The 11,999-nt window shown below is 46.2% G+C and overlaps 1 pseudogene; it reads right to left on the bottom strand.

Annotated features, from left to right (window-relative positions):
- Positions 1-445: 445 nt before the first annotated feature.
- Positions 446-7,987, bottom strand: LOC109761132 (putative cyclin-dependent kinase F-2; annotated as a pseudogene).
- Positions 7,988-11,999: the final 4,012 nt, after the last annotated feature.

Raw genomic sequence — 11,999 nt, 5'->3', positions numbered from 1 at the left:
TGTAGTTCTATTTTGTAAAGTTCTCGAGAATAATCAATAAAATGACAGCATATATTTTCTAGATGCAGAGACCGGGGGTCAGCCTCTTCTTCTTAAAAAAAGTAAACGCAATTTCAAATACCCAATGAAATTCATGCGGGAACGTAAGCCTTGAAATCTTGTGGTGCTTGCCTTGTATCAAGATCTTGCTTGTGGATGTATATTTTCGTTTGAAATATATGCATCTATGTTTACAGTTTGTACCCGTCTAATATGATGAAAGTTACACACTTGTGAATTGGCAAGACTTATATAGCTTGAATATTTGAATGTAGCAAACAATATGATGTTTTTTACAGGACGAAACAAACACTTCAACGCTGCAAGTATGCAGATACAAGCTTGAGCCGAGACAATTTACTCTGCTTTGGATCGGTAAATTATCATCCCTGCATTTACATATTTTTCATCGGAAAAGTTCCAAGTATCGTCTGGCCGGTGGAACGATCAGCGGCGCCTTCTTCCTGATCAACGTCTTCATGGCCGTGACTCTCTTTCTGGGAGGCATCAACGGAACGAACTCCACCACCTCCTCCTTTATGGACACCGCCGTCGTGTCGAGCTTGGCAGCAGCAGCAGGAGGAGCAGCAGGGTGGACATTTGCAGCAGCGGTGGCGAACCACGGGAGCTTTAGCGCGGCGGCCGCCGTCAGCCGCTTGTCGGGGTTGCATGTAAGAAGACCGTTGAGGACCTCGAATCCCTCCGCGGACAACGTCTCCTCCGGGAATAGATCTCGCAGCGTGCTCTGCTGCCCCGGCACCAGCGGCGGCGGGGCGGCGTGCGGCAGCGACGTGAACCCCGGCCACGTCGTGTCATCTGGCATGCCCACCACTTGAAAGATCCTTTGGAACAGAGATATGAATTCGTCGGCCCGCAAAATCCTCTCGCCCGAGAGTATCTCTGCCATGACGCATCCAAGAGACCATGTGTCGACGGGCGCGTCGTAGTTGTTCGAATTTTGCTGGTAGGCCTTTGGCCCAAAGCCCAACTAAAATTCTGAAATTTTCTTGACCCATTCATGCACACATGTGAGTGAAGTGAGTGAGGCTAAAGTTTAGTCCCACCTCATAAGTTGAGAGAGAGTTGTACCTTTTTATAAGGTGAGCTCTTCTACCACTTGTATGAGCATGACAAGAGGAGACCTACACGCGCGCTCCTCCTCCTCGTCACGCCGCGTCGAGGACAGAGCTATGCACGTTGTCTATATTTTTGCTGTTCGGGAAAAATTAATGAGTCATTAATTAATAATTAACGGACGCGTTAATTACTGAACCGTTTCGGATTCTTTTGGATCGTGACGACTCGGACGTGGGGTTTACTCCCACGACCTACCCGGCCCGCACTATATAGTCAGGCAGACATCTACCCTAGCCGCCGCCGCTTCGTATGGTTCTCACCACCGTTCCAGATCATTGCGCCGCCAAGCAAGTCTTCTCCATCCCTCCTTTCGGCGTGCACCGGCAGAAGGGACAGCAGGCCTCCGGAACCCCGCCTCTCGTGATCCTGTACGGGAGAGGGGCGATCAGGTTTTTGGGGAGCGCACTCGCGCGACTGCTGGCAGCGACGACTTCTTCCCCGACCTCGGCAACCTCATCCTCGACGACATGGGCGACAACGTCAAAGCCTGCGGTGCTGCTCCCGCTGCACCGTATGTGATTCTATCCTTCCCGTTCAAGATCGTGGTAGAATTCATGTTTCTAGTATGTTCCCTAAATATGATCTGTTCATCTGCTATGCTAGTTCACATGATTAGTTTAATCTCTGCTGCTGTAGTCATGATTTATCTTCTGTTTATTCGGATTAAATCTCGTAGTAATTTGCTCATATTTCCAACAATCGAAAAACCTGATTATAGGCAATTTACTCCGAGTAGTTTTGATGCGCATCTGAAGCCGCCTGCCTTTAAGGGGGCGCAATATAAGAGGTGGCGCACGAGAGCAGTCTACTGGTTTTAGACCATGGGCTGCTATGACGCCACCAAGGGCAAGCCTGAGGGCGATCTTAATCCAGCACAGCTGGAAGCTTTTGAGAAGATCGATACTCTCTTTAAAGGCGCTCTTCTGAGTGTTCTTGATGACTATTGTGGATTCGTATATGTCGTTTGACGACGGCAATGACATGTGGGCTGCGCTCGAGGCCAAGTTTGGTGCCTCGGACGCCGGCAGCGAGTTGTACGTCATGGAGCAATTCTATGACTACAAGATGACTGATGAGTGCCCTGTTGTACAGCAGGCTCATGAGATATAGTCGCTCGCAAAAGAACTTGAGTACTTCAAGTGTGTGTTGCCGGAGGCATCATTGCCAAGCTTCCACCTTCGTGGAACAATTTTGCTACTTCTCTGAAACATAAGAGACAGGAGTTTTCCGTTGAGGATCTCATTGGTACTCTTGATGTTGAAGAGAAGGCGAGAGCAAAGGACACACGTGCTCGAGTTGCTGAGGGAGGTTCTAGTGCCCACATGGTACAGAAAAAGAACTTCCAGCCCAACAAGTTCAAAAACAACAAGAACAAAACTCAGGGCAAAGGCAAGTTTGATACAAAGAACAAGCCATCACATTCTACCAACTTCAAGAAGAATTCTCATAAGAAGGGGAAGGGACTTTGCCATGTCTGCGGTGATCCTAATCACTAGGCTCCGAAGTGTCCTAACCGCTTTGAGGAGCACGAACATGAGAAGAGCGGCAAGTCCGCTAATGTTGTCATCGGTGATACTGATATGAAGGAATCAGGGTACGGTATTTTTCCTACCATCCTTTCAGTATTCCAATCCCCTGATTGGTTAATTGACATCGGTGCCAATGTACATGTTTGTGCTGACGCCTCCATGTTTTCTTCTTACCAGGCAACAGGGACTTCTCCCGTGCTGATGGGGAACGGGTCACATGCCATCGTTCGAGGTGTTGGTACGGTCGATCTGAAGTTTACTTCGGGGAAGACTGTGCGTCTGAAGAACGTTCATCATGTGCCGTCCATCAATAAAAATCTCGTTAGCGGTTCCCGTTTATGTCGAGATGGTTTTAAGTTGGTTTTCGAATCCAATAAAGTTGTAATTTCTAAGTATGGACAATTTGTTGGAAAAGGCTATGAGAGCGGAGGCTTGTTTCGCCTGTCTTTGTCAGATATTTGCACTAAAGTTATTAATAATGTTTGCCACAATAATGAGTCTGATATTTGGCATTCACGACTTTGTCACATTAACTTTGGTTCCATGACGCGGCTGGCCAATATGAATTTAATTCCGAAAATCTCTACTGTCATAGGCTCTAAGTGCCAAGTATGTGTGCAAGCTAAGCAACCTCGCAAGTCCCATAAGACTGCAGAGGCAAGAGACTTGGCGCCACTAGAGCTTATACATTCTGATCTTTGTGAGATGAATGGCGTGTTGACAAAAGGTGGAAAGAGATACTTCATGACGTTGATTGATGACTACACTAGATATTATTATGTGTATCTTCTGAAATCAAAAGATGAGGCTTTAACTTTCTTCAAAAACTATAAAGCCGAGGCAGAGAACCAACTTGATCGAAAAATTAAACGGCTTAGGTCCGATCGTGGTGGAGAGTATTTTTCCAATGAATTTGATCTATTTTGTGCGGAACATGGTATAATCCATGAGAGGACGCCTCCCTACTCACTTCAGTCAAATGGGGTAGCCGAAAGAAAGAACCGAACTCTAACTGATATGGTTAACACCATGTTAGACACATCGGGTCTTTCCAAGGAATGGTGGGGGGAGGCTCTAATGACTGCGTGTCATGTCCTAAACCGAGTTCCCACAAAGCATAAGACCATGACTCCATTTGAGGATTGGGAAAAGAAAAGATTGAAACTCTCTTACCTACGTACTTGGGGTTGTTTGGCGAAGGTCAATATACCAATTTCCAAGAAGCGCAAGCTTGGACCAAAAACCGTGGATTGTGTTCTTCTGGGCTATGCTTTTCATAGCATCGGCTATAGATTTTTGATAATAAAATCCGAGGTACCCGACATGCATGTTGGTACGATTATGGATTCGAATGATGCAACTTTCTTTGAGGAGATATTTCCTACGAAGGATATGTCGAGTTCATCAAATCAGGAGATACCTACTCCATCTAGTGAGGAATTCGCTGTAATTCCTGAACCCACCATTGCGATGGAACACGTTGAGAATCCTGTTGAGGGTGACAATGGAACTCCTGTGAGGAGTAAGAGACAGAGGACTGCAAAGTCTTTTGGTGATGATTTCATTGTGTATCTTGTGGATGACACACCCAGGACTATTTCAGAAGCCTATGCATCTCCTGATGCTGACTACTGGAAGGAAGCTGTTCGTAGCGAGATGGATTCCATCTTAGCTAATGGTACCTGGGAGATCACTGACCGTCCTTATGGGTGCAAACCTGTAGGATGTAAGTGGGTGTTCAAGAAGAAGGTTAGACCTGATGGTACGATTGAAAAGTACAAGGCACGACTTGTGGCCAAGGGTTATACCCAGAAAGAAGGTGAAGACTTCTTTGATACTTACTCACTCGTGGCTAGACTGACCACAATTCGGGTGCTACTATCACTGGCTGCCTCACATGGTCTTCTCGTTCATCAAATGGACGTTAAGACGACTTTCCTCAATGGAGAATTGAAGGAGGAAATATACATGGATCAGCCAGATGGTTTTGTAGTACCTGGTCAGGAAGGAAAGGTGTGCAAGTTATTAAAGTCTTTATATGGCCTTAAACAAGGTCCTAAGGAGTGGCATGAGAAGTTCGAAAGAACATTAACTGCTGCCGGCTTTGTAGTAAACGATGGTGACAAGTGTGTGTACTATCGCTATGGTGGGGGCGAAGGAGTTATTCTTTGTCTGTATGTCGACGACATATTGATCTTTGGAACCAAACTTGATTTAATCAAGGAGGTTAAGGATTTCTTATCTCGCTGTTTTGAGATGAAGGATCTAGGAGTAGCTGATGTTATCTTAAACATCAAGCTGTTGAGAGATGAGAATGGTGGGATCACACTGCTTCAGTCTCACTATGTGGAAATGGTCTTGAGTCGTTTTGGGTATAGCGACTGCACACCTTCTCCAACTCCATATGATGCTAGTGTGTTGCTTCGAAAGAATCGATGGATTGCTAGAGATCAACTGAGGTATTCTCAGATTATTGGCTCGCTTATGTATTTGGCGAGTGCCACGAGGCCTGACATCTCTTTTGCTGTGAGCAAGCTGAGTCGGTTTGTGTCAAAACCGGGAGATGATCATTGGCATGCGCTTGAGAGAGTTACGCGCTATTTGAAAGGCATCGCGAGCTATGGGATTCACTACACCGGGTATCCAAGGTTACTGGAGGGTTACATTGACTCAAACTGGATTTCTGATGCTGATGAGATACAGGCCACAGGTGGTTATGTTTTTACACTTGGTGGTGGCGCTGTTTCCTGGAAGTCTTGCAAGCAGACCATCTTAACGAGGTCAACTATGGAAGCAGAACTCACAGCATTGGACACTGCCACTGTTGAAGCAGAGTGGCTTCGTGAACTCTTGATGGACTTACCTATGGTTGAAAAACCAATACCCCCCTATCCTGATGAACTGTGATAATCAAACTGTGATCGTCAAGATAAACAGTTCGAAGGACAATATGAAGTCCTCAAGACATGTGAAGAGGAGACTAAAATCTGTCAGAAAATTGAGGAACTCCGGAGTTATTACGTTGGATTATATCCAAACATCGAAAAACTTGGCAGATCCCTTCACAAAGGGTCTAACACGTAATGTGATAGATAATGCATCGATGGAGATGGGTTTGAGACCCAGCGCATGAGTTGTCCATAGTGGTAACCCACTCTATGTGATCGGAGATCCCGTGAAGTAGAAGTGGGACACAAGCTGTTGGTCAGCTGGGAGGAGAGTATCCCTATATTAACTATCCCACTCCGTGAAGATGCAATACTCTCCTGATCTGCATGGCAGGTTGATACTTATCTTAATGTGTTCCAAGTGGCTTATTCGGGTAAGCAGGGATGTTTTCCTGCAGAACATCTTCTGAGGAACACACCTATATGAATTTGACTGTTAACGTCGCAGTCTGTGAGAATTGGGTGTTCTCTAATAAATTCATGAAAAGGTCCTGGAGTACGACATATACACTCCACCCGCGGGGAAGCCCTGCGGCAGCCCAGTATCGGTCAAGAATTTGTGTGAAACTAGTCTCACAGAAAACTTGTAGTTCAAGGCATAGTCCACTATTCAAGTTGTGATCTAGTGTAGCATAAATCTCTAAGTGGAAGTTCAACTTCACAGTCTCCACTAAGCACCGGTATATAAACAATGTTTTGGAACTAAATGATGAGATGTGCCAATGAGACTTTGTGGGGGATTGTTGGAATTTTGCTAGTAGGCCTTTGGCCCAAAGCCCAACTAAAATTCTGAAATTCTCTTGGCCCATTCATGCACACATGTGAGTGGAGTGAGTGAGGCTAAAGTTTAGTCCCACCTCATAAGTTGAGAGAGAGTTGCACCTCTTTGTAAGGTGAGCTCTTCTACCGCTTGTATGAGCATGACAAGAGGAGACCTACACGCGCGCTCCTCCTCCTCGCTCGCCTCGCCACGCCTCGTCACGACGCGCCGCGCCGTGGGTTGCGGGATTGAGCCGAGCCGAGGACAGAGCTATGCACGTTGTCTATATTTTTGCTGTTCGGGAAAAATTAATGAGTCATTAATTAATAATTAACGAACGCGTTAATTACTGAACCGTTTCCGTTTCTTTTGGATCGTGACGACTCGAACATGGGGTTTACTCCCACGACCTGCCCGGCCCGCACTATATAGTCAGGCAGACGTCTACCCTAGCCAACGCCGCTTCGTATGGTTTCTCACCACCGTTCCAGATCATTGCGCCGCCAAGCAAGTCTTCTCCATCCCTCCTTTCGGCGTGCACCGGCAGAAGGGACATCAGGCCTCCGGAACCCCGCCTCTCGTGATCCTGTACGGGAGAGGGGCGATCAGGTTTTTGGGGAGCGCACTCGCGCGACTGCTGGCAGCGACGACTTCGCGAACGACGACTTCTTCCTCGACCTCGGCAACCTCATCCTCGACGACATGGGCGACAACGTCAACGCCGGCGGTGCTGCTCCCGCTGCACCGTATGTGATTCTATCCTTCCTGGTCGAGATCGTGGTAGAATTCATGTTTCTAGTATGTGCCCTAGATGTGATCTGTTCATCTGCTATGCTAGTTCACATGATTAGTTTAATCTCTGCTGCTGTAGTCATGATTTATCTTCTGTTTATTCGGATTAAATCTCGTAGTAATTTGCTCATATTTCCAACAGTAGTCATGTTTTCCGAGGAGCATCTCTGGCGCCCGGTACTCCCCCATGCCAGCCTCCTCCTCGTACGGCGCCGCCTCCGACATGGACATGGCGACGCCGAAATCGCAGATCTTGACGAATCCTCCGGCTTCGTCCCCTCCGACGAGGATGTTGGCAGGATTGATGTCGCGGTGGACGATGTGACACCGGTGCATCTTCTTGGGGGCTGTGAGGAGCTGCCACATGAAGGTGCACACCATGGCCTCCGGGAGCCCGCCGTGCCTCTCGCTCAGGAGAACTTTTAGGCTCTTGCCCTCGACGTAGTCCATGACGAGGCAGAGCTCCTTGGTTACGTAGTCGAGCGTGACGCCGCGGAAGCCGACGATGTGCGGGTGGCCGCCGCACGCCTCGAGGAAGCGGGCCTCCCGCAGCACCTCGTGGGGTCGGCGGGGTCGTGGAGGGACTTGATGGCGACGAGCTGGCCGGTGGCGCGGCACCGCGCCTTAACGACGGCGCCGAACTTGCCTGCGCCGAGGCGCGACTTTTGGTCGTAGTCATAGGTGGTCCCGACGACGACGCACCTCCTCTTCCGGCACATCGTGCCCGACTGGCTGGCGTGGCCGTCGAGGAACGCGGCGGGCCGCTTGCAGGTGAACGCCATGGGATCAATCGACGTGCTGAACAGAGATGACGGAGACAGGGGAGAGCGCGTCTGACCTAGGAGGAGTGGGGGTGGCGGCGACGAGATGGATGACCGGCAAATACATCGTACGTATATATACACCGAGACGGCTTGGATCGACGGCGGCTCGGTTCCCGTCTTCCAAACGGATTCCGGGAGGAGTTACGGTGGTTGTGCCAACCCGTTTTGTTTCGTTTGCTTGGCGCTTGCGTTCCCGGGGATAACAAGTCAAACTATGTTCCAATCTGATTCCGACCAGCACTGCTTGCAGCCGGCGAAGTATCAGTTTAGCTAGAATGATCTTAGAAAAAAGTTTAGCTAGAAGTAAGGACGCGTCTAGTGGGCAACCGAGTGCCCGTTAGGATTTCCAGGCAACCTGCTTTATTAGGAAACTTTTGATCCCCCGCATAAAACAGGAAAGGGAATCAAAGCGCCTGAATCCCACCGCGACCAGACCCACCTGGTCCCCTCCCCCTTCTGCCCTCCCCCCTCCGGTCACGTGACTCCTCCCCAACCCAAACCCCACGCCCTTCGCCTCACCACCCGCGACTGTCATTGCCCACCGCCCCTTTTCTCTTCTTCCTCCCTTCCTCCTCCTTCTCCCCCAAGAAAACTCCTCTCAACTCCTAGAAATTGCATAGATCTGCAATGCCTGCGCCATTAGAGGCTGGAAACTGAAGCGGGGGGAAACTTGATCAACAAAGAGGTAAGATTGGTACCTCTCCCCCCTCTATTTTTTCCCTTTCTCTCTCTCTCATCTCATGCTTATTTGCTCGTTCATCACCTGGAATTGGAAAAACACATATGAGATGCAGAAAAAGTGCAGTAGATGTAAAAACTACATGGGCAAAAGGGAACCCATGCCAAATAGCAAAGACTAGTATGAGGAAAAAACTAACAAGTTGACAGTTAAGTTGAAGCAAGAGTGGTATGTTTGGCAAGAAACTCCGGGGCGAACACTTGTAGGTTTCGTAGTTCAAGCAACTCTTGACAGAAAATTAGGCAACTTATGTCATTTGTTCAAGCAACAATTGTGGTGTGCCCCCCCTTGTGCTACAAATTTGTAGCAACACAAAAGACTGGATATATTAGGCAAAAGTGGTATGTCTGGCAAGCAACTCTGTGTCATAATCCTCAGAGTTTCCCTATGTGTGAGCAACTATTGCCAGGCAATTAGGCAACTTATGTGATGTGCTCAAGCAACTTTATGTATGGTTGTGTCCACGCTTGCGCTACAACATCTAGTAACACAGACTTTATTGGGCATACAGTCCATGAACAACTGAAAAAGCAATTCTGCATATGGGGGTAGGCGACAGTAGGTGTACTAGTAAGCAAAGGATATATTTAGCAACAATTATGGTGTGCCCCCCCTTGTGCTACAATTTGTAGCAATACGAAAGACTGGATATATTTAGGTAAAAGTGGTATGTTTGGCAAGCAACTCTGTGTCATAATCCTCAGAGTTCCCCTATGTGTGAGCAACTATTGCCAGGCATTTAGGCAACTTATGTCATGTGCTCAAGAAACTTTATGTACGGTTGTGTCCACGCTTGCGCTACAAATATCTAGTAACACAGACTTTATTAGGCATACAGTCCATGGACAACTGAAAAAGCAATTCCGCATATGGGGGGTAGGCGATAGTAGTTGTGCTAGTAAGCAAAGGACTGTGACAGTGCAAGTGTGTAGCAACAAAAAAAAAAGAAAAAGAAAAACTTTGAACTAGACTTGATTGAATTTAACCAAGTCTGTGTGCTTTTTCTTAGACAATTAGATGTGTCACAGCAAGCAACTTGGTACGAAAAAATAAATAAAACATGAAAAATTAGACGTGTCACAGTCGTGTCACAGCTAGCAGGAGAAAAGGTTATGAGATAGTACCTTTGAGCTTGTTGTTTTGATTTTTGATATGTTCTTCATGCATGATACTTTTGCTAGACTCCTTCATAACAAAAATCTAGATCGAATTTCCCCCTGAAAAAAATGAAATATGTAAGAAAAAGGAGGATCCACATTGTGTATTTCATCCACTTTGGGTACTACGAAAAAAGCAATACTTCACTGTAGATAAACGAACAAGAGTAAGCAGCATTCATGAGACTGAAAAATTCAACAAGCATTCGGAAACTAGTACAGTATGCTTTCATCATTTCCAACAAATTGGCCAGCCAATGGTTGCTGGATAGAGAAACATCATGATTTATGCTATCCTGCTTTATCTTCAGACCGGAAAATATAAAAATGAGCTTTGTCATGCAATTGTTGCTCCTGGTTACTCTGCTCCTGGAAAACAAATAAGGGTAGACACATAAGTAAAAAAATTCTAAGTTGATTGCTACATTGTTGCTGTATAAGTGTTCAGTAGTTGCTTCCGACCCCCCAACTAGTTCATTTTTGAATGCTTGTGTAATTCAACAAGCAAAACGTGGTACCTCATGTTAGAAGAAAAATAACTCATGTATTTCTCTGTCTTTATTCCAAAAATATTATATAGGGGAGGAGATGATCAATCTTAATGAGTTGCCAGATGATGATCAAGACGAGTTGCCACCAAGTGTTGGATTGGTGCAAACTGGTAACGCATTATTCTACACGCAACCTACTACACGTGTGGGTGGGGCAACTACTGTGGAATATTTCGCTGAATCTCCTAATCCTTCGGTCACACGAAAAAAGCTGGTGCTGAGGATGAAGCAGTCCATATAGAGGAGCACACCCTTGATGCCACAGATACGTTGGGTGCAACAGGGGGGACTATTGGGCATGAGGGTGCAGGAGAGGGTGCTGACAATGATGATGAAGCATGGTCTCAGCCAAAAGAGCCTTCATCGGGCATGAGGTTTGACACTTTGGAAGGTGCCAGAGAGCACTACAATGCTTATGCTTTGCAAAAGGTTTTTTCAATCAAAATGAACACTCCGAGGAGGTCTGATATCACTGGTCAAATGGAGAAGTATCAATTTGTCTGCAACAAGTTCAGGAAACCAAAAAATAAAGACACGGGTGGTAAGACTGCAGATCCTTGTGGAGTTGAAGATCCTCGTGGAGGTGCAGATGATGATGATGGAGAAGACAATGTTATCATATTTGTTGATGATGATGTTGAGCAAAAGAACAAGACCAAGAACGTAAAAGAGAGAAAATAATACCGACAAGGTGCAAAGCCAAGATGATAGTAAAATTCATTGATGGTCGGTGGGAGGTGACTTATTACATTTCTGAGCATAACCATCCATTGGTTGACAAACCATCTTTATCTAAATATTTGCGGTCACACCAAGACATTCCTGCAGAAGAGAGGTTGTTTCTGACAAACCTTCATAACTGCAACTTGAGTTCAGGTATGTGACAGTTGCTTGCATGTGAGGGGCTGTGGTTGCCTGTTGCGAAACCCAGGAATTAGGTGTTAGTTTGAGTTCATATTAGCCCACTAGTCTTTTGTTTCTTGTTTTGATTGCTAAAACCAATACTTTAATTATTAGGTGTTAGTTGCTTCCTACCTAGGACTTGGTTGCTTGACATTTCAAGATATGCCTGCTTTTTTTTTCGCACAAGACGAATGATGCGCATTATGTTGAAAGAGTACCATGTTGCATATCTGATTGTTCCTTGAATTGTAAAATCTTCTGTTACCTATAGTTGCTTTCATATATGGGTTTAATTACCTATAGTTGACACCTGAGTTGCCTTGTTTTTTTCGTGCGTAGGGCGAATGATGCACATTGTGTCAGAATACTATGGCACAGAGCTGATTGTTCCTTATACTACCAAGCACATCACAAACCTCAAGTCAAACTTGAACTGATTTGATTGAGACAGTTGCCTACTTCGAAAAGATGCAGAAGACAGATGCTGATTTCTTCTACAAGGTTAAGTATGATGCAGAGGACAGGGTTGAGAATATTTTCTGGGTTGATGGTCCAGCAAAGAAGGCATACAATGATGCTTATCATGATTTCATATGTTTTGATACAACATACATGACTAA

This window comes from Aegilops tauschii, chromosome 3 (assembly GCF_002575655.3).
Source record: "Aegilops tauschii subsp. strangulata cultivar AL8/78 chromosome 3, Aet v6.0, whole genome shotgun sequence".
In the NCBI taxonomy this organism is placed as follows: Eukaryota; Viridiplantae; Streptophyta; class Magnoliopsida; order Poales; family Poaceae; genus Aegilops; species Aegilops tauschii.
Note: the sequence above shows the minus strand (reverse complement) of the source record. Positions and strands in the feature narration are given on the sequence as shown.